The sequence below is a fragment of the Tenrec ecaudatus genome, unplaced genomic scaffold, assembly GCF_050624435.1.
Source record: "Tenrec ecaudatus isolate mTenEca1 unplaced genomic scaffold, mTenEca1.hap1 Scaffold_726, whole genome shotgun sequence".
NCBI classification, from domain to species: Eukaryota; Metazoa; Chordata; class Mammalia; order Afrosoricida; family Tenrecidae; genus Tenrec; species Tenrec ecaudatus.
The window spans coordinates 75,091-95,511 of NW_027459621.1; the positions used below are offsets into that span (position 1 = coordinate 75,091).

The 20,421-nt window shown below is 44.6% G+C and overlaps 1 pseudogene; it reads left to right on the forward strand.

Annotated features, from left to right (window-relative positions):
• LOC142436869 (ninein-like protein) overlaps positions 1–20,421 on the forward strand; it is a 91,163-nt pseudogene that overhangs the window by 60,005 nt on the left and 10,737 nt on the right.

The following is a 20,421-nucleotide window of genomic DNA, read 5'->3' on the forward strand; positions in this document are numbered from 1 at the left end:
TTGATATTTTGGGGGCTTTATCAAAAGTGAGTTGTCTGTATGCTGATGATTTTATTTCTGGGTTTTCAGTTCTTTTCCAGTAGTCTAAGTATCTGTCATAATACCAATACCTCCCAGTTTTGACCATGATGGCATTATAATATGTGCTAAAGTCAGGTAAAGCAAGCCCTCCCACTGTGTCCTTCTTAGGGAGTCTCTGCTAATTCTGGGCTTCTTCCCTCTCCATATGAATTTGGTAATCAGTTTTTCCATTTCTTTCAAGAAAGATGAGGGTAATTCTCTCAGGATTGCATTAAAGTTATATAGTGCCTAGGAGAGAACTGACATCTTTACTATATTGAGTCTTCTGATCGACAAAAATGGGATATTCTCCCATTTGTTGAATCACTCTTGGTTTCTTGTAATAGTGTTCCATAGTTTTCCTCATATAAATCTTTTGTTCTTTTAGTCTGCTATTTCCCTAGATATTTTAATTTGTGCTTGGCTATTGTGATGGGTACCACCTTTTTGACCTCCTCTTCTGTTATTTTAGCTGATATGTATAGCAGTCCAGTGGACTTCTGTTTGTTGATCTTGTATCCTGCCACTCTGCCCCTTTTGGATCTTTTGGGATTTTCCATTTATAAAATCATGTCATCTACATATAACGATAGTTTTACCTCTTCCTTCCCCAGATGAATACCTTTGATGTCTCTCCTTTGCCTTATGCTGCGAGCTAAAACCTCCAGTACGATGTTAAATAAGAGTGGGGACAAGGGGCATCCTTGTCTGGACCCTTTTTCTGTGGAATTGTGTTCCTCTTTTCTGCATTGACTACCATGTTGGCTGTTGGTTCTTCATATATAGCTTGTATTGTCTTGAGGAATTGTCCTTCCATTCCTATCTCCTGACGTGTCTTAAAAAGGAATTGGTGTTGGATGTTGTCGAATGCTTTTTCCACATCTATCAATATTATCATGTGGTTCTTAGAGTTTTTCATGTCAATGTGGCACATGATACTAATGGTCTTTCGTATGTTGAACTATCCCTGGTATGAATCTTGCTTGGTCATGGTGAATTACCATATATACTCGTGTATAAGCTGAATTTTTCAGCACAAAAAATGTGCTGAAAAACTGGGGTTTAACTTATACGAGGTGTAATATCTCACAGGTGATTGTCGTTCCTCCGCTGTTCATTCAAAGCCCCACTGATACTGCAGGGCTTTGAATGTTTGTTACTCACATCTAACCAATCAGAGCCATCCTATGACGTGGAAGGCTCCAATTTGCAGAAGCACCCATAGTGATTCACTTACGCTGGCAGCTGAACTGGTCAGGATGTGTCCGTGGCTGCGCTCCGTCTCTCCCCTCTGGTCTCTGTGTTAATTCACATCCTGCATTTCCCACCCTAGGCTTATACTCAAGTCATCAGTTTTTCTAGTTTCCCAGGTAAAAACTAGGTACCTAGGCTTATACTCAGGTCGGCTTATATTCAAGTATGTATGGTATTAGTTTTATATACATTTGTATTCTATTGGCAAGTATTTTGTTAACAATTTTTGCATCTGTGTTCATTAAGAATATTGGTCTGTAGTTCTCAATTCTTGTAGGATTCCTGCCCTGTTTGGGTATCATATTTATACTTGCTTCAAGAGGTTGCCGTCTTTTCTATGTTCTGGAAGATTTTGTGTAGGATTGGTGTCATTTCTTCCCTAAATGCTTGGTAGAATTGTCCTGTGAAGCCATCTGGCCCAGGGAATTTGGGTTGGTAATCCCTTGATATCCTTGTCTATTTCTTCTATTGCTATGGGTCTATTGACATTCTTGATGTTCCTCTGGGAAATTCGAGGGAGGGATTGTTTTTCAAAATTTGACCATGTCTTCCAAGTTGTTGAATTCATTGGAATACAGTCCTTCGTAATACTCTTTAATTGTCATTTTGAATTCATTAGAGTCTGTTGTAATGTCCCCTCTTTCATCCCTCATTCTTGCTATTGAAATTTGTTCCCGTCTTTCTTTGGTTAGGTTTACCCACGATATGTTGATTCTGTTTATCTTTTCAAAGAACCAACTTTTAGCAGCATTAATTTTTTCCATAGTTTTCTTATTTTCCCTCTCCTAAATCTCAGCCCTGATTTTTATTATTTCTTTTCTTTTGCTATTAGCACGATTGTGCTGTTGACTCAGCCCTAGTTGCTGTAAATTTTGTGCCAGCATATCAATCATATGGCTTTCTTCCTTTCTCAGGTGTGCATGTATTGCTATGAAACTTCCTCTGATAACTGCCTTTGCTGTGTCCCATAAGTTTTGGTACGTCTTATTCTCATTCTCATTGGTTTCTAGAAATTTCCTAATTTCATCTATGATCTGAGCCAGTACACACTCCTTTTTCAGTAGAGAGTTATTCATCCTCCAATTGTTTGCCTTGTTTTATTCATCTTCCTTTTGCTAATTTCCAGCCTTATGGCACAGTGGTCAGTGAGAGAAGTCTATATGATATCAATGTGCTTAAATTTATGCAGATTTGACTTATGCCCCAGCATGTCGTCTATCTTCGAATATGTGCTATGTGGGCTTGAAAAGAATGTGAAATATTTTGTATTTTCATGAAAAGCTCTGTAAATATATATCAGGTCAAATTGACTAATTGTAGTGTTTAGATCTCTGGCCTCCTTGTTGAGTTTCTTTCCCTGTGATATTTCTTTCTCAGAGAGTGGTATATTGAAGTCACCTACTATAATTGTTGAGGCTGTGACTTCCTTTTTCATATTTTGAAGCATTTGTTTGACGTATTCAGCAGGTCTGTCATTTGGGGAATATGTTTACAATGCTTAGTGGTTCTTTGCCTACTGTTCCCTTGAGCATTATATAGCGTTCCTCATCTCTTTTTATGGTTTGCACTTTGAGGTCAGTTTTATCCAAGATTACGATTGCAACCCTTGGTTATTTTTAATTGCTGTTTCTTTGGTATGTTTTTCTCCAGCATTTGATTCTCAGCCTAGTTTTGTTTGTAGTCTTGACATGTGTCTCCTGTTGGCAGCAGATTGATTAGTTGTATATCTAAACTAGTCTAAACTAGTCTGCTAGCCTCAGTCTTTTAATGCCTGAGTTTAGTTCATAGATATTCAGGGGTATTATTTCCATCCATGGACTCTGTGATGTCATCTTACACCTTTTGTGTTGGGTGTTTTCCCACCTCCCTTTCTTTTTAATGTAGTGTGTGTGTGTGTGTTTCATTCTTGACTTCTTTTCACCCTTAATCCAATGCTATCTTGGGGGCTGTTTTCTCTTTGTTTCCCTCTGGGTGAGGTTGTTCTCTGTGGCAGTCTCTTACTTATGCTTGGTGAGTGCTGTTCTTCTGCCTATACTGGATCGACAAGGATCCAGGCTGGGTTTCTTCTAATGTATTCTTTGAGTTTTTCCTTCTCTAAAAGACAATTACTTCTTCATCTATCTTGATCAATAATTTGGCTGTGTAGAGTATTCTTGGGTTTGCATTATTTTCCTTCAATTTTTGCAATGTTACTCAACAACTCTCTTCTCTTCTTCATAGTGTTCTCTGATACCCTGTTTCCCCGAAAATAAGACAGTGTCTTATATTAATTTTTGCTCCCAAAGATGCACTAGGTCTTATTTTCAGGGGATATCTTATTTTTCCATGGAGAAGAATGTGGTACACGTTTATTGTTTATTGTTTTATTAAAAGAGACCTCGTACTACCTGTCTGCTCTGACTGCGCTGCAGCCAATAGTGAGCTGCGTGGTGGTGCCCACCACTATGATCCAGAGTCCAGAGTTACGGTAGCTTCGGGGGTGCTGATTTTTGGGGAGGTCTTATTTTTGGGAGATGCCTTATATTTCAGCCCGAGGCAAAACTGTAAGTAGGTCTTATTTTGGGGGGATGTCTGACTTTTGGGGAAACATGATAGGTCTGAGCATATTCTTATTTGGGAAACTATGTGATTGCTTGTTTTTCCCTAGCTCTTCTCATGATTTTCTCCTTTTCCTCAAAGTTGGATAGTAAGTATGATGTGCCTTGATTTCTTCTTGGGTTTCAATCTGACTGGTGTTCTTTCAGCCTCCTGAATGGTTGCCAGGTTTTCATTCATTAAGCTCGGGAAGTTTTCCTCCTAGAATTTCCTCTCTGTTGCAGTTGACTTCTTTGTGGTGTCTTCCTCTGGTAATCCAATAATTCTAATGTTGTTCCACTTCATAGCATCAGACCTAGCTTTTAGGTTCTCTTCAGCTTCACTAATGATCTTATTAGATTTTTGTTCGCATTTAAAGTCTCCTTGGCTGTCCTCTAGGTCACTGGTGCAATTATCTGCCTCCTCCAGTCGATTCTCGAGGTCTGTGTGTCTGCTACTAGTTTTTGTTATCTCTTCCCTGATCTCTTGTATTTCCCTTTGGTGTATGGACTTAATCTCCTCTTTCATTTAATCTTTTTTTCTGTATTGTTTTTCTCATATCCTGTAGTACTGCAAGAAGTATTCTGAAAAATTCTTTATGTGGCAGATAAATATCTGCTTCTTCTATGCATGTCGTTCGGTTCAGGACATCTCTGCCATTGAAGTTTGTTTCTCATGTTTTTTTGTTGAGGTCATTGGGCCTGATTGCTGTTTGTTTTAGAGGAGCCAGGTGCCATTTTTCAGGGAGTCAAAGAGCACTGGCTCTCTCTGGGAGACTCGTAGGAAAGCTTCTTCGAACTGCTACAGCTAATTTCACTATGGAATTAGCCAACCACTTTATCCTCCTGTGGCTTCACTCTTTCCCTAGTCAACAAGTTGGATGGGCCTCTCCGGAGATGCTGGTTGGGTTGTTGTGGATCCACGAGGATGGTGCTTTACTGGGTGATCTCACAAGAATCCATGATGGTGTGGCCCATGACGGCTTGGGTTGTCACAGGTGGCATGCAAAGGTGCCCGCTGCAACAGGAGTGTCACAGAAATCTGGTTGGTTGCCTGCTTTGGTATAGAGCACCGTGAATGGTGGGCGGAATTTCCCTGATCAGGTAGATCACTGCGTAGGTTAGGCAGAGTTTCCCACTGCTCCGTGGAAAGCTGGTGAGTGTTTGATAAGCTTTCTTAGTCTGTGAGGCACTACAGCAGGCGGGAGGAAGCTCCCTCAGTAACGTGGGCCCACAGAGGATGGATAGGAGCTCCCCAAGGCACACAGGCAGGATTTCCCCCAAAGAAGGGGTGCCGAATTTCTCCAGCCATGTCTTAAGCACTACAGAGGACCGGCAGGTGGGCTTTTCCAGGGAAGAAGTTGGGCAGGATATCCCCTGTTGGAGTGTGGGTGGGCTTTCCCAGCTTCCGGTTATGCTGCAGAGGGAGGAGCTCGCCCAGCAGTGTTGAGTGCAGGCATTAATGCCCTAGGCTAAGGGTAGTGGTCAGGATGTTGGCAGTGCTGTGTGAGAGAAGGGGGAAGAGAAAAAGAGAAGGAAAAAAAACAGCCCACTGAGACAGGGGGATAGGGGGGAATAGAGAGAAGAGAGGGAAACTGAAGCATCAATATAAATGAACCTGATCCTTGACCATGGGGCTGGAGGGGTTTAATCCCTGCCCTGAGATGGTGTCAAACTGTGGCTGTGTTGAGATAAAGCCCCTGTGTTGCCTACAAATGATCCTGGCTCCAGCCAAGACAGTGGCCGGGCCAAGGTAAGGTGACCAGATTTTAACATTGGTATAGCGGGACACCATTGATAAAACTCATATCCTGGTGAAATTGCCACATGGCAGCCGAAAACCGTATATACCCTCACTTGTTGTGCATTCTTTCCAAAAATTTGGACTTTTTAAAAACACCATAGACACGAGAAAAAATGTTTAAAAAGCGGTACGTCTGGTCACCTTAGGCTAAGGTCAAACCCTAGCTGGCCTCCATTGTGGTAAGCCAAAAGACCCAGCTCCTTAAAACCTATTGGATCTCTGCCTACTTATCTTTCTGATGCTCCTTCTGTGACCTGGTGGTGTGGAATTTCCCTCTTAGTGACTCTCCTGCACAGATTTCTGTGGAGTTCCTCTGCTATGTGTTACTCAGTCGCCATCTTCCTGGAAGTCTCTACCATCCATTTCTTAACAGATTTTTGTGAGAACTTTTTTTTCTCTCCCACTTAAAATTAATATACTTTTCCCCTCAAGAGACTGTAATTTACCTTTGTAAATTACAGAAAAAGGGCTTCAAAAATTCATGGAAAATTCCTTTACCTTTTAATCCTATTTCCATGAGCTATTTGTGGCTCACTCATACATGTTATTCCAGTTACTATGGCTCCATAAGAAATTATCGCCAACACTTAATGGCCTAAAATAGCAATTAAATATGCTCATAGAGTTTATATTTTGTGGGAAGGAACTCAGACATAGCATAACAAACATGTTTCTTCTCTGCCCTATGATGCCGGGGCCTCAGCTACACACCTTACTGGCTAGACCAGAAATGTCTGAAAGCTCGCTTACCATGTGGCTGCCTGATGGGCCAGTTTGGGCTTCTTCACAGTTCAATGTCTAGTGTCCCTCCAGAGTACGTTTCCTAAAGGAGAAACCAGGTAGTATCATACTCCTATAGTCCCTGGGAGCACTGCTGCCGTATTCATTAGGTCTGAAGAGTCCCAAGTCCCCCATCCCCAGGTGCACAAAAGGGAAAGTGACCACACACCTCACATTCCTTCACGAAGGGATCTAGGGTCCCTGAGTAAACCGCATGGAGTGCATAGCTGACCTCTGGCTACATCAAGGAGAAGAATCCTACGTAGCTCCATCAATCAAGGCCGATTGCCACAAAATAGAGATCAGGCATGCCTCCACCCTCCATCATTCTTTACCCTTTTCTGATAGTAACTGTTTCTTCCACAGCATTCTACTTTTGTGCTGTGTTCTATAATCCATTGCACTGGTCGCACAGAGCTCACAGGCAATACTCACAATTAAGGGAGCTTTTTAGAGAACTTAATGGGTTACTACAAGCCAAGATCAGAAAACACTAAGGATACAGTCATTGGTCCACAGTATCATCTCGCCTCAATCAAGTCTTTCTCTAGTCCTTAGTCTCTGTGTTGCTCTTCAATTCTGTCTCGTGTCTCCTTGCCTCAGCCTCTGACTTTGCCTTGTTCTTTCAGTCTGTCCAGTAATTTCTGTTTCACAGCCTCTGGTTCCTCGTGTCTTTAGACAGAGATCTCATTTGTTCTCCACTGGTAGTTCTTTATCCCTTAAGTTCATGGGATTCCTCTCTGTTCCTGTTCTAAGATAACACATCCCTATGGCCAGGGAAGTGGCAACGAAAATGAACCAGTCCACTCTGTTTTGTGTTAGACATGCCCTATTTGCAAAGTCCCACCTAATCATCAATGGGAATCACAAAGACCTAGACAGAAGAGCCATGCCAAGAGACTTCACACCACGATAGTCCCACAGACAGGCGCTTCTTGCCTTCTTACCCTTAAATCTACAAGTGAGAGCTGTGTCTTGGGAGATTCGCCTCTAAACCCTGGCAACCAAGTGTGCTTTTTACAGTGCATTTCCTCAACTCCTGTGCAGACAGACCACTGCAGCCAGGTGCAGATTCAGGGCAGCCTCCCAGCATTGCCTGTCTGTCCTGCAGCCCCCACTCTATGTGCCTCATTGGGCCTCAGCCATCCATGTGGCCTTTCTGCTCTGCTGGGTGGCATTTTGTTTTAAGATGATGGCAACGCCTTGACAGTCAAAGCTGCAGAACCCTCTGGAGAAAGGACACCAGTGAGTTGCTTTTTGGCCATACCCCATCACTGTGGTGGACTTGCACACATTCCTGTTGAGTCAGGTGTTGGTGATCTGCATTTCTCCTCCACATTCACTTCACTTTAAAAAAAAAATTTAGCCCCTGCTATGATTCTAGTGATAGAAGGCGATGTAGGATTTAAGAAAGCTGAATTATCCCTGTCATGTTTAACTCACTGCATAGTTGGAAACTTATAGTTTGAATGTTACATGTTTGCTGTCAGGAATTGAATTTCCTTTCCACTGGGCATCCTGCAGACCCTGCGGTGCTGCATTGCTCCTTGGGCCTTGCTGTGTAGCATGGGGATTGCAGGGCCATCTCTACTCTGCTTATAGGACCTGCAGGACCGCAATGATGAGTTGCAGGCTGCACTGGAAGGCCTACAGACATGGATGCACAAGACACAGAGTAGCCCATCTAGTTTCCGGCCAGATGGATGCCTGCCCCCAGCAGATTGCTCCGAAGGTAGAGGATCTTCTTGGGGAAAGGGTGGAGTCCTTGTTCCAGCAAACTGGGCTATCTCTCAGACCTACCCGTAGTTTGTGTCATGGGCCACTTCCAAGCATCATAGGGTATATTGAGGCACAAACACCTGCCCCAGACACACTGGCACCACCCGGCTGAGTTCCTTGTAGCTGGGAATTTATGGAAGGGGATGGGGGCTTTATCAACTGTAATGAAATGGCAGCAGTTATGTGATCTCACAATGACCTCATCAGAGGCATGTCCATCACTCGTAGATGTTCCAAAGCCACCTCCAGAGTTGTGATTAAGATGAAGGGACTTGGTGGTGAGGTTTCAGCATAGGCTAGAGACAGAGAGAGTGAGGGTATGTGACAGTAAATAAAGGAGCTATATTTCCTTTGCCCAGGTCACAGACCAGTCTCTATACAGATTGTCCTCTGAGCTGTAAGCTGGTTGATGTGAAAACTCTTTTAATAAAAGAGATAAATTATATCTAAAACATATTAATGACTCCCTGATATTCAGAGAGAGCTTGAGATTTGTCCCCTTGAGTGTCAGAATTCGTCAGAATAGACCTGTGCCAGCGGCGCCTGCGCAGGACACAGGTCAAGCACTGGAAGCAGTTGGGACCTGTGTGCATAGGCGTGCATATCTGCTTAAAAGTAGATATCTCTGGCTTCAGGATCCTCTTAGTGCTGAGGTTTATGACAAATTCCACCTACAGTGTAGACTGTGTTTGATTAATCTCAGCTCCTTCAAAAGACAAGAACAAGGAGGTAACACAGCTGCCCTAGAGTTTTGTCATAGTCCTGTATAGCCAGGGGTTGGTTCTTGGATCAGTGCCCCCAACTGTGCATCAGCAGACACCGTGGCAAGTCTCTCAGCCCTGCTGCCAAAGCTCTGATACACAGTGGTTTTGTGTGCTAAGTTTTGGCCACTCCCTCACCCCAGGGAGATCTGTGGACACTGACAGGCCACTCCCTCACCCCAGGGAGATCTGTGGACACTGACAGGCCACTCCCTCACCCCAGGGAGATCTGTGGACACTGACCTGTGGATCTTTGGCAGTCGAGCATTTTGCATCCTCCTCCCTCCCAGTTTTGTAGTGCTCTAAAGCTATTTATTTAATAAAATGTAAATGAATTATAGCTAAAAGAGCCAACCTGGGAACCTTAAGTTTTCTCTGAATGTGGGTACAGCGTCTTTGGACCCCAACATAACCTGCTCACCTGCAAATGGCAGATTGGTGTCTTGAAATCCTGTGAGTCAACAGCCAAAGGCCATTAGACTCATTTGGGAAATGTGGGATGGAGCCTGACACAGCCAGCTGCACCACATCCAGAGATGCCAAGGGTGCTGTGACATCCATTTAAGGCATCCTATGTATTCTTCCACACAACAGACAGGTCAGCCATCCCCAGGGAAATGGACACTGTGTCCCCTCAACTACACAGAATTTATGGCCCTCAGCACGAACCACTGACCCAAAACCTGGGAGACAAGGCCCTGAAGTCTTGGGTCTGCTCGAGACTGGGGACTGCGGCACCAGATCACAGACCTAGGCTTCATGCCATCGCTAATGAAACCTAGCAGTTTCACAATGTGGCCTTTTTATGTACTGTCCTCCCATCCCTCTGATGGAAACCATTTTAGAAGCAGCACCAAGGCTCAGTTGACCCTTCCGATGTTTGTCTGCTGCTGAGAGAATAGTAAGAAGCTGGGTTGCAGTAAGCCTAGTGATGTGGACTGTCCAGCCTCACGGACCTCCTGTCAGCCCAGGTGACTGCGCAAGTTGACAGTTCTCAGTTTCCAAGGCAAAGTAATTCTTTCCAGAGGTTCTCATTCAGGTTTTTGTCTTGTCCCTTATGTCAAAGTTTGTCACCATTTTCAGGGTGACAATGAGAGTAGAGGATGACTTTGCCACGTCCCATCCTTGACACTGCAAAATGAAGACTGAGTCATGGCATAAATGCAATTCTGAGTCTCAGACCAGCTCTCTTCCAAGCCCTAGCAACACACGTAGTTCAAAGATGTGCCTTGTGTGCCTGGTGTGCGGAGTGGTGATTCAGGTCGGAAAGCGAGTCCTTGCAGTGCTCTCAAGCACCATTCCTCATTCCACACGTATGGAATGTGCCTGACTGCTTTATTTATTATTATTATTATTATTGTATTTTAAAATCATTTTGTTGGGACATCTTACAAGTATAACATTCCATAGTTAAATCACATCAAACAGTGTTGTACAGTTGCTACCACAATCCGTTTCAAAACATTTTCTTTTTCTTGAACTCCTTGATATCTGCTCCCCATTTATTCCCTCCTTTGCCCACCATACCCCGCCCCAGGAAACCTTACTTTATTTTTTTCCATATCTTGCACATCCAATATATCCACTCACATACAATTCTGTTGTTCGATCCCATTGAGTGGGGTTATTCAGTCATCAGTGCTCTCAGCTCCCTGTTATCTCCTCCCCCCTTCCCGTACCCTCAGGGAACCGTTACTCCATTTATTGTTTCTGAAGGGTTATCTATCTTAGCTTTCATGTATCAAATGATATTAAATATACGATGAACCTACATCAAATCTGATATGATTAAAGAGGCAAAACAAATAAAAACCATAATCATAAGGGGAGGGAATATTAAGGAACTAGAGGATAATTATGTAGTTCATCAGTGCTATACCACACCCTGGATTTATCATCCCTTCCTGTGTCCCTTCTGAGCGTGACTGTCCAATTACCAGAGGGGCTGTGATTTCTGGGTCTCTACTACATCCATGCCCCTTCACATCAATTTGGTTGCTTATCTTTTGAACTTCTGATACCATTTCTCCTCAACACCTCATGATCACACAGGCTGGTGTGCTTCCTTGTGGGCTTGTTTCTTACCTGCTAGTTGGGCACTTATTTAACTGCAAAGCATCTAAGACCCCATATGCTATTAATAACCAGGCACCATCAGCTTTTTTCAACCACATTTGCTTATGCACCCATTTTGGCTTCAGCAATCATCTGACCAGTTTATCGAGCAACACACAGACTTACTGCCATCAAGTTGATGCCAACTCATAATGACCCTATAGGACATGGGAGACCTGCCCCTGTGGGTTTCTGAGACTGTAACTCTTGATGGTGGTTTCAAACTGCTGACATTTCAGATCACAGTCCAATGCATAAACACCATGCCACCAGAGCTCCTACATATCCTGAAACCCAGCATTATTTGTGTGAGGAGGAGGAGGCCAATTTGAAGTCTTTAGCTAATAAACAGGCCATGAGGTGTGTCTGGCCACCTTCATACACAGTGAGGCTCATTCCCAGGCATCACACTGCCCAGAGGCATGTGTCACCAGGTCACCCCACTTCTTCCATCTCCCCACCTCCTCTATGATCCTGGCATCACCAGGGAATAAACTTGAAGTGAAGTACAAGGGGGCCTTACATTCATGGACAATTCCATTATCTTTTTCTTCCGTGTTCTGGAGGTTTTTTGAAGTCCCTTCACACGATATCACTGCCACTTTGTAGGAACTTGAAGGGTGTGATGGGCTGCAGGAGCCTCCTGAGCAATCTGTTCTGGTGAAAGTTTGAAATGGTTCTAAATGAGTGTTTCCTAACGTGGGCAATGCTGCCCCCTGGGGGGCACTGGAATAATCCGTGGGAGCTGCCAAAGCAAATAACCTACACCCTATCCTGGATTAGGGATGGGCTATTGTATAAAAGTTAATTGCCAGAGGGTTGCTGGGTAACTATTTTTCTGAAAATTGGACAGCTGACCAAATAAGTTTGAGATCCTTTATTCTACATGGATACAACATAGCAGATCACCAGTGATGCGTGCTGTTGTACGCCAGTGCGGCAGGACTCCACCATCACTGCCTTTCCCTTGAAAAAGCACATGTAGAATCTGTGCTTTGTTGTCCCTTGGGAATAGGAAAGCTGTAAGAAACCTGTAATGTCCTCACTGAGCTAAGCTGAGACTTCCTCTTCTTCGCAGGCTTTTTCACATGCGTTACAGCTCCTACTCCAGTGAGCCTCGAAACGGAACTCATGATGGAGCAGGTGAAAGAACGTTACCAAGACGTCAAGAGCCAGCTGGAGACGAAGGTAGGTGTGAGGGGTGCCCGAGGGGGAGCCTGGGGCTTCCTTTTGTGCACAGAGAGCCGTGCTTAGTGCTGACCCTTCTCCAGGCAGCTGCCTTGGATTTCTCTGGTTGGTGAGCGGGGGCACTAAGAAGACAGTTTGAGGGAAATACAAGCAGAAATGACTGTCAGTGCCTGGCCCAAAGTCGCTGGGGGCTGGCATGCTGAGTGCAGCCCTGCCAACTGCTGTGTGGGAATTCACACCACCTACCTCATTCTTAGCATAACTTATCCTTGGCTTTGCCTCTCGTGGGATGCTGCATAGTTTCTCAGCCAGGATTACCCTGGCTGACAAGGTCTTCTCAGATGAAGTTAGCTCCTGCCTCTCCTTAGATGGTGACTAAGAGAATGTCCCCACACAGTTGCCATGTGCCGCGTTCTTTCTACTTTCAGGACTCAGAGAGCCAGCCACCCTGTTTCCACCGGGACCTCTGAGCTCCTGGGTGCAAGTTACTTACCTAAACGGAGCTTGCCAGCCAACGGCCAGACAATATCTTCTCCCACGGGAGGTTATCCAACTGGTCCAGACAAGGCTGTGCCTACATCTTGAGCACTGAGTCTTGGGGATGTCACCGCTGCCTTTTCATCCCTGACTTCTGCAGGCCTCAGCTCCTTGGCATGCCCGACAACCTTGCTGTTTCCATGTCATATTGTCAGGGGCTAATGTTTCTCTTTCCAGGTAAACTACAAGCAGGAAATTGAACTAATGAAGAAAAACTTTGACAAGGAGAAAAGGGAAATGGAGCTTATGTTCAAAAGTGAAGTCAGCATGCTAGAGAGGCGCTCCATGCACAGTCTCAGGATGCCCTTTGCAGCCTGCAGGGGCAGCTGTGGGAGATAAGGAGTGGGGGCCCACATTGCCCCAAGGAGTTGGCCACCTTAGCTCAGTGGCCAGACGAGAAGCTACGCCTGAGACACCAGCACGGACTACCACAAATCAGGTCTGCTGCCCTGTTTTCTTCTGGGTCCTCCTTCAGTCTGAAGTTCTTCCCAAAAACCCACATTAGATATTTAATTCAGGAAATGACTCAACTGCAGTGCATGCTAAGTGGGTAGTTTTTCTCTGGCCACAGAGAGGAAGGTAGGAAAAAATAGGGCTTTGTATGAGTTGTTTTAACTTAAATTAGAAATATATATATTAAAACTTAAGTTATGAAGTAATTTAGTTTGTAGACTACTTTTAACACATTCATATTTATTTTCTGCCTCAGACTTCTCTGTAGCAAAGGAACAAAGTAGCAAAGCATCTTCCTTATTTAATGTCATGTTCTAATTTTCCAGTGAACGCGGTAGTATGTGGGCAAATGGAGAAAAAGGCTAAAAGCTCCTTTGCAATAGGGAGGCCAGTTATCTGCGAAGGTAGCTTTTCAAAGCTGTCCTAAGCGAAAGGAGCCCTGCTGGGGCTTTGGGTTAGCATCAGGCTGCTAACTACAAGATTGGTGATTCCAACCTCCCAACTGCTTTGTGAGAGAAAAACAGACTTGCTCCTCCAAGAAGAGGGACCATCTGAGAGCCTCGGCAGCAGTTTGCTCCATCCTGCAGAGCATAGGAGTTAGAATCGGTTTCATGGCAGCGAGTTGCTGTGTCATCACAAAGAAAAGCAATGAAAGATTTCTTTGGAAAACTGAGCGTATCAAGTAGGTTTCACTTAGTGGAATGATAACTGGTTGCTGCCAGCCCATGCCTATTTATCATGACCTCACTCTCCCACAGAGAATCTTGGCCCTCGCCAACTTGGACACCAAGCGGGCTAGAGCCCTGCTGACCAGACCTGCAAAGCCTCCTTGGGAAGCATTCTTAGCTGGGAACATGGCTCGGGTTAGAAGTGGCACTACGATGACCACAGTGGATCAAGCCATCTCCCGTGTCCTGTGACCTGGGGAGGTTGATGATCCCAGAGCCAGTCTGCCTTTCTGTCATGGTGCAAGGAAATTGAGGCAGCTTAAGTATGGGCGGTAAAGAAAATCCTGGACTACTGAATTGTACCCTCTTCTGTACCCTGCCTTTCTGTTCCCCAAAAGATGACCACACAGTGGCCTCAGACCTGGGCGTTGCAATAACACATACTGCCCGCTAGGATGATCCAGAGCTTCCTCCTGAGAATTTTGCTTCATAGTATCTGAACCTGTGAACTGTCTGGTAAAGGGCGGGCTACTGTCCAGAACACCTTATAGACCATTGCCACTATTCCCAAGCCCTTTCAGGCTCTAAGAAGCAGCAAAGGGACATGTCTGGTCCCAGGAGTTTCCTTAACTGGCTGGAAGGCTGCTCCCACCCCCATTCCCACCCCATGTCATGATTGTGAGTCGAGCCATATTGCATGACTCTGATGAGCTGAGTTACTCTTGTTCTCCCAGGCTGACTGCTCTCAGCTGGGCCTCACTCCACCTCAGTGTTATTTTCCTGGGGCTTCTAAAGGCCTCTTTCCTAGATGTTTAAAATACTTTTTAGAGTAATTTCGACTAAAGGTACTTTTTTTTTCACTAAACTTTAGGCCAGTACTGCCCAATACAGCTTTCTGTAGTGATAGACATATCTTGTGTTTGCCTGCCCATTACAGGAGCCACTGGCCACATGGGGTCACTGAAAGTGACTGATGTGACCAAGAATCTGAGCTTTGATTTTATTCCATTTTAATCCGTCTAAATGTAAATTTAGTCCCATTTGACAAGTCGTGTCTGCTGCATTATCAACTAGATCCTGTGCATGCACTCTCTGAGCACAGCTGGCACGAGTAGCGAGGAGTTGTGCACTTAGAACGTGCGCTTGGGCAGGCCTTTCTAACCCTGTGATACATGTGACATTCGTGTTTCTGAGCCAGGTCCATGTGAAAGTTTCTGTAGAAAGGGGGCAAAGGCTGAACTGAGCCAGAAACTCCTGTGGATGGAAGCAGCGCACTTGTTACAGCAATGGGACTGTAAAAAGAAAAAGATGCTTCAGAGGCAACTGCAGCTAGTGACAGACATGGGAGCCCAGCTGGACTTGGACAAGGGATAGAGAAGAGAGGCAGAAGGAGATGCTAGCCCAGTGCAAGAAGCAGCAACGCAAGTTGGGTGGGGGGTGGAGGGTGGAGGGTGGCAGGGAGGGCTGATGAGTAAAGAGCAAGCTAAAATTTGCAAAGTGTTTGCACTTGAAAAGTTAGAAACCACATATAGGAAGCAATTAAAAGGGCTTTCCCTGGAGGCAGAGGGGCTGAAAGCCTTCTTGAAGGAGGGAAAGGCAACTGCCTCCAGGCCTGCTGAGGTCCACAGAAGTCAGAAAGGAGACGGGACCAGCAGGGTCAGAACGTGGAGAGGCTGAGTTCCTGCGTATGCCAGGGAGGCATCTCACTGCAGATCCTGTCCAGAGCCCGGTCCCGAGAGCAGCCCCACAGCCCAGAGGACCCTCTGCATAGCTCACTATCAGGGCCATCCCATCTTGGTGAATGATATAGAGGTGGCTCCTGCTCCTTTAGAGACATGGGTGATCTATGCTATCCCCTAGAGGGGCAAGGCCCATGTTCCTGGAGAAACCCGTACCTTTGGCTAGCAGCCTTGCTGGTCAGAAGCAAAGATCATCTGAGCAGCAGGAGTCCAAAGCCACAGAGCAGCCCTTACTGGACATGGCTGGACACAAGCTGCCCCTCTAGGAGCCTCTGTGTCTTGGAAGGTGAGCATGGGGTAGGGACCACTAGGACAGGACAGCAGAAATTAGAAGATGCTGTACCGATAACAGAAGGTAGAAACTGTGCTGGAGAGAGAAAAGAATGACATGAAAACCTGGCTCCTACAGCTGGAAGATAAGCTTCTGGCTAGGGAGAAAGAAGCAGACTCGAGAGAGAATAACAGGTTTGCCCTCTATCCATTCTTAAACAAGTGGAACTGAGTCATCTCAGTCCCTGATGACTTGATTGCATAACCCCCTTTCCTCCTAGCAGGCTGGTAGACTCGGCACCAGGAGAATACCACGTAGCCCAGGTGTGCCCAAGCTTACAAGCCCAGTCTGGCCTGTACTCGGGCCGTGGTGTTGCTAGGTGCTGTGTGAATGCAAAAAGAGAAATTTTCCATACAGAAACCCCCAGAACTTCACCAAGAGGACTGCTGTGGCTTAGACTCAGGTTTTCACTATCTCTGTCAGCAGGAAATCTGTGCTTGTCTCACGGGGCCCACGAAAGACTGCCCTGAACCCCATTTCATTCCTTTGGGGTCTCTGAAGGTCTCTGCCTGCCAGCTCCAAGCACCTTCCTTTAGTCCCACTGTGTGTATTTATTGAAAGTGTCCTTGGCGCAGATCTACTGCTTCGTGAATTCTGTGAGAGCCCCAAGAACTGACTGGGACACTCGGATGTTGGCCGCAGAAGCCAATGCCTTCTAGAGAAAGCTGAGCTGAGAGGGAGTTCTTAATTCCACCAGCTGGGCAGGCTGCTTGAAAGGCCACAGGTGGAACTGGCCTTCTCGCTTGAGGACTTTGGCTGGCAAATGCTCTATCTCAAAAGCCTGGGATATAGGAAGGCCTTTCCCAATATTTTCCATAGATGGACCCATGTCCCTGAGTGGCTTAAAACAACACAGATTTAATATCTTACAGTTCTAGACGCTACAGGTCAGAAATAGGTTAAAATTTAGCTAATTTCTTGACAGCTTAGTTGCATGTTAGCTAGAACTGAGAGCTAAATTGTACTCTAATCGAGGTGTCATCAGGGTTGTGCCCCTTCCAAGGGGTTCTAAGGAGAACCCATGTACTTACTTTTTCCACCTTCTAGAAGCCACTCACATTTCTTGACTCGTGGCCTCTTCCACTTTTCAAAGCGTCCAATGGCTGGCTGAATCTAAGGCTGTGCCTCTTCTGCCTCTTTCATTTAAAAGGACCCTAGTCTGTACAATAGGCCCACTAGAATAGTCCAGAATAATCTCATTATCTCACAGTCAGCTGATCAGCAGACTTAATTTCATCTTCAACTGTAATTCCCCTTAGCCATGTAACATAATATTCACAATCGGGAATTAGAACATGAATAATGTTTTACCAACTGCCATCGAGTTAATTCTGACTCATATCCACCCCAAAGGGCAGAGTAAAACTGATCCCTAGGGTTTGTGAGGCTATAAATCTTGATAGAAGCAGAAAGCCCCATCGTTCTCCTTTAGAGCAGTGAGTGGGTGGGTCTTTTAGCTGCTGGCTTTCCAGTTAGCAACCTAGAGTGAAATGCAGATGAATACAATACCAACTGCACCACCATGGCTTCCCAGAACAGTCTTTAGGAGGTCATTAATCTGCCAACCACAGTAGTGATCTGGATGTTTTTTATCTCTGATACATTCATGATCACATATCTTTGGTGTATTTAGGTGTGTATTTTTTAAAATATTCTAATGTTATATGCAATAAAAAAGTGTACTGCTATGATTTTATAAGAAATTGATCAGATCGTTTTACCAGCACCCAAAACAAGAAATAGAACCCTCCTGGATTCCCCACACATAGCCAGTATCCTGACTTCTAACTCCTTAATTTTGCCTGTTTTTGCACTTTATATAAAAGAAGCATACCATCCGTCCTTTATTACCATATGTTGCTTGTGAGATTCTTCCATATTGTTGCTTAGAGCTATAGTTATTTCATTTGCACTTTATTTTTCATTCTCTTGCCTGCATTTTTCTACTGCTATGAAAGTTCTGGGTCAATGCAATATGTTTGTATGGAATGGAATTTTTTAGATTTTAAGATATAATGATGTTTACCTTTTTATTGACATAAGAAACAATGTGTCTTGTGCAAAACTCAACTACAACTCTTTTTTTAATGAAGTTTTTATTGTGAATTAAGGTTTACAGAGCAGATCATACTTTAACACTCTGCAATTCATACATATTTTGATGCCATTCATTCATTCCAGTCCCCTTAATATGCCCTCCCTTAGTCCACGACTTCCCTGTTTTCTGTGTCCTTTTCTCCTCCCTTCCTAGCCTTCTGTCTTTGGGTGAATGCTCCCCATCTCATTTTAACGGTTGACTTTTCTAACACAGTAGTGAGTTGAAGTCCAGACCCAAGGGAGCACGGTCTTAGGGGCCCTACCAGACGCTGTCTGACCAGTAAGCCTGGTTTCTTTTAGGATTTTGATTGACAGGTTCTTCTTCTCTTTCCAGGACTCTCTAGTGTGATTTTATGCAGAGCTGGTGGTGGTGGCGCCAGGTATCACCCCGTTCTTCTGGGCCCAGGATTGTGGAGACCGGTGTTCTCACTGTCCCTTCAACTAAGTGTTTTCCCTGTGTCTGTTTAACTGCCACCCCGCTGCTCTGCCCTGGACAGGGAGAGATCAGTCCTTGCACCCTAGACGGCTGCTCAGAGACCTTTAAGACCGCTGCTACTTACCAGATTAGAATGTAGAGCACTGTCTTTGTGAACTATGATATGCTAATGGATCATTTTGTCCCCTGCAGCTATTGTGATACCACTCCCCCAAAGCCCAGTATCTTATTCCTTCAGAGTATCTGCTTATATTTAAGAAGTTGTCATAATTTTGTCCTCTGTTCGCCCCACCACATTCATGGATATATTTGCAGTAAAAGTAAATATACAAATACTCTCTTTTAAACACACACACACACACACACACACACACACACACACACATATATATATGTTTGTAAAAGTCTCCTATCTGTTCAGCCTGTGTGTATGTCCAAGTACTCACTTGTAGATTCCCCAATCCCCCACTGTTGTAGGACTTTGAATCTAACAGTGTTTGCGTCTGTAGTTTCTCACTCTTGCAAACTACCGGTGTACTCGCCTGCCTGCCTCCATCGTTTCTCCTGTGTGTTGCATTCCCCTCCGCCCAGGCTATCACTTGCCTGTGTTCTAGCCGCACCTCCCCTCCCCCTCCTTTCCATCCTCTGCAACCATCAAAGAATGTTTTTATTTCCATAAGAAAACTTACTGTTGATTTTTATAGTGGTGGTCTCATACGATATCTGTCCTTTTTGTTTTTGACTAATTCCACTCGGCGTACTGTCCTCCGTGTCCATCCCTCTGTGAGGGCTTTGCAGGTGCATCGTTATTCTTCGACGTTGCATAGCATTTCATTGTGTGTTTATTGCACCCAAGTTTGTTCATCCATTCTTCCACTGCAGGGCATTTAGATTGTTCCTGTTTTTTGCTATTGTGAATAATGCTATGATGAACATGGGTCTGTATCTATTTATTTGTGTCATAGTTTTTATTTCTCGAAGACACATACCAAGTAGAGGGATTGATGTGTCATGGTATTTCTCTTCCCAACTTTCTCAGGGTGCACCATACTGCCTGCCACAGTGGCTGCACCATTTCCCAGTTCCTCCGGCAGTGTATGAAAGTGCCAGTCTTTCCACACCCTCACCATCATTTGTTGTTATCTGTTGTTGTTTTTTTAACCTTCCAGTTAATTTTGGGGGGTGAGGTCGTATCTCATTTTGATGTGTATTTCTCTAATGGCTAATGATTAAGAGCATTTCTTCATATATTTTTGCCCCCCTGAATGTCTTCTTTGGTGAAGGATCTGTTCACATCCTTTGACCATTTTTTAAATTAGATTGCCTATCTCTTTCTGTTGAGATACTCAATTTTCTGTAAATTTTAGAGATGAGTCTCTTGTCCAGTATGTCATTGTCCAATATGAAATTCCAGAGCCTTTGGCTTCTCTTTTGACTCTTGGTGGAATCTCTTGACACACACAATTGTCTATGTTTTCGGAGCCCCTAGTCATCCATTGTCTTCTGCTCTGAGTGTGTTCTCCATTACTTCTGTGAGGGCAGTTACATACTTGGCTTCACATAGTCTCTTAATTGTTCAGCAGATAGGATGAGCAATCTTCAGTGTATCTGCGCTCCAAGCAGCCAAAAGTAGATTTCCACCTCCACCTAACACAGTGTACACACCTAGAATCAGTCTGTTTCCCATACTAGAGCCAGAGTGACCATTTCAAATTTCATGTCCCATTTATTTGACAGCCCTACTCTAAACCCTTTGCTGCTTTTAAAGTTCCCATGACTTCTTTTTCTCTATTTTTCCCTTAGTGCCCCATGAGATCAAATGAAGTCAGATGAGACATATTTGTGC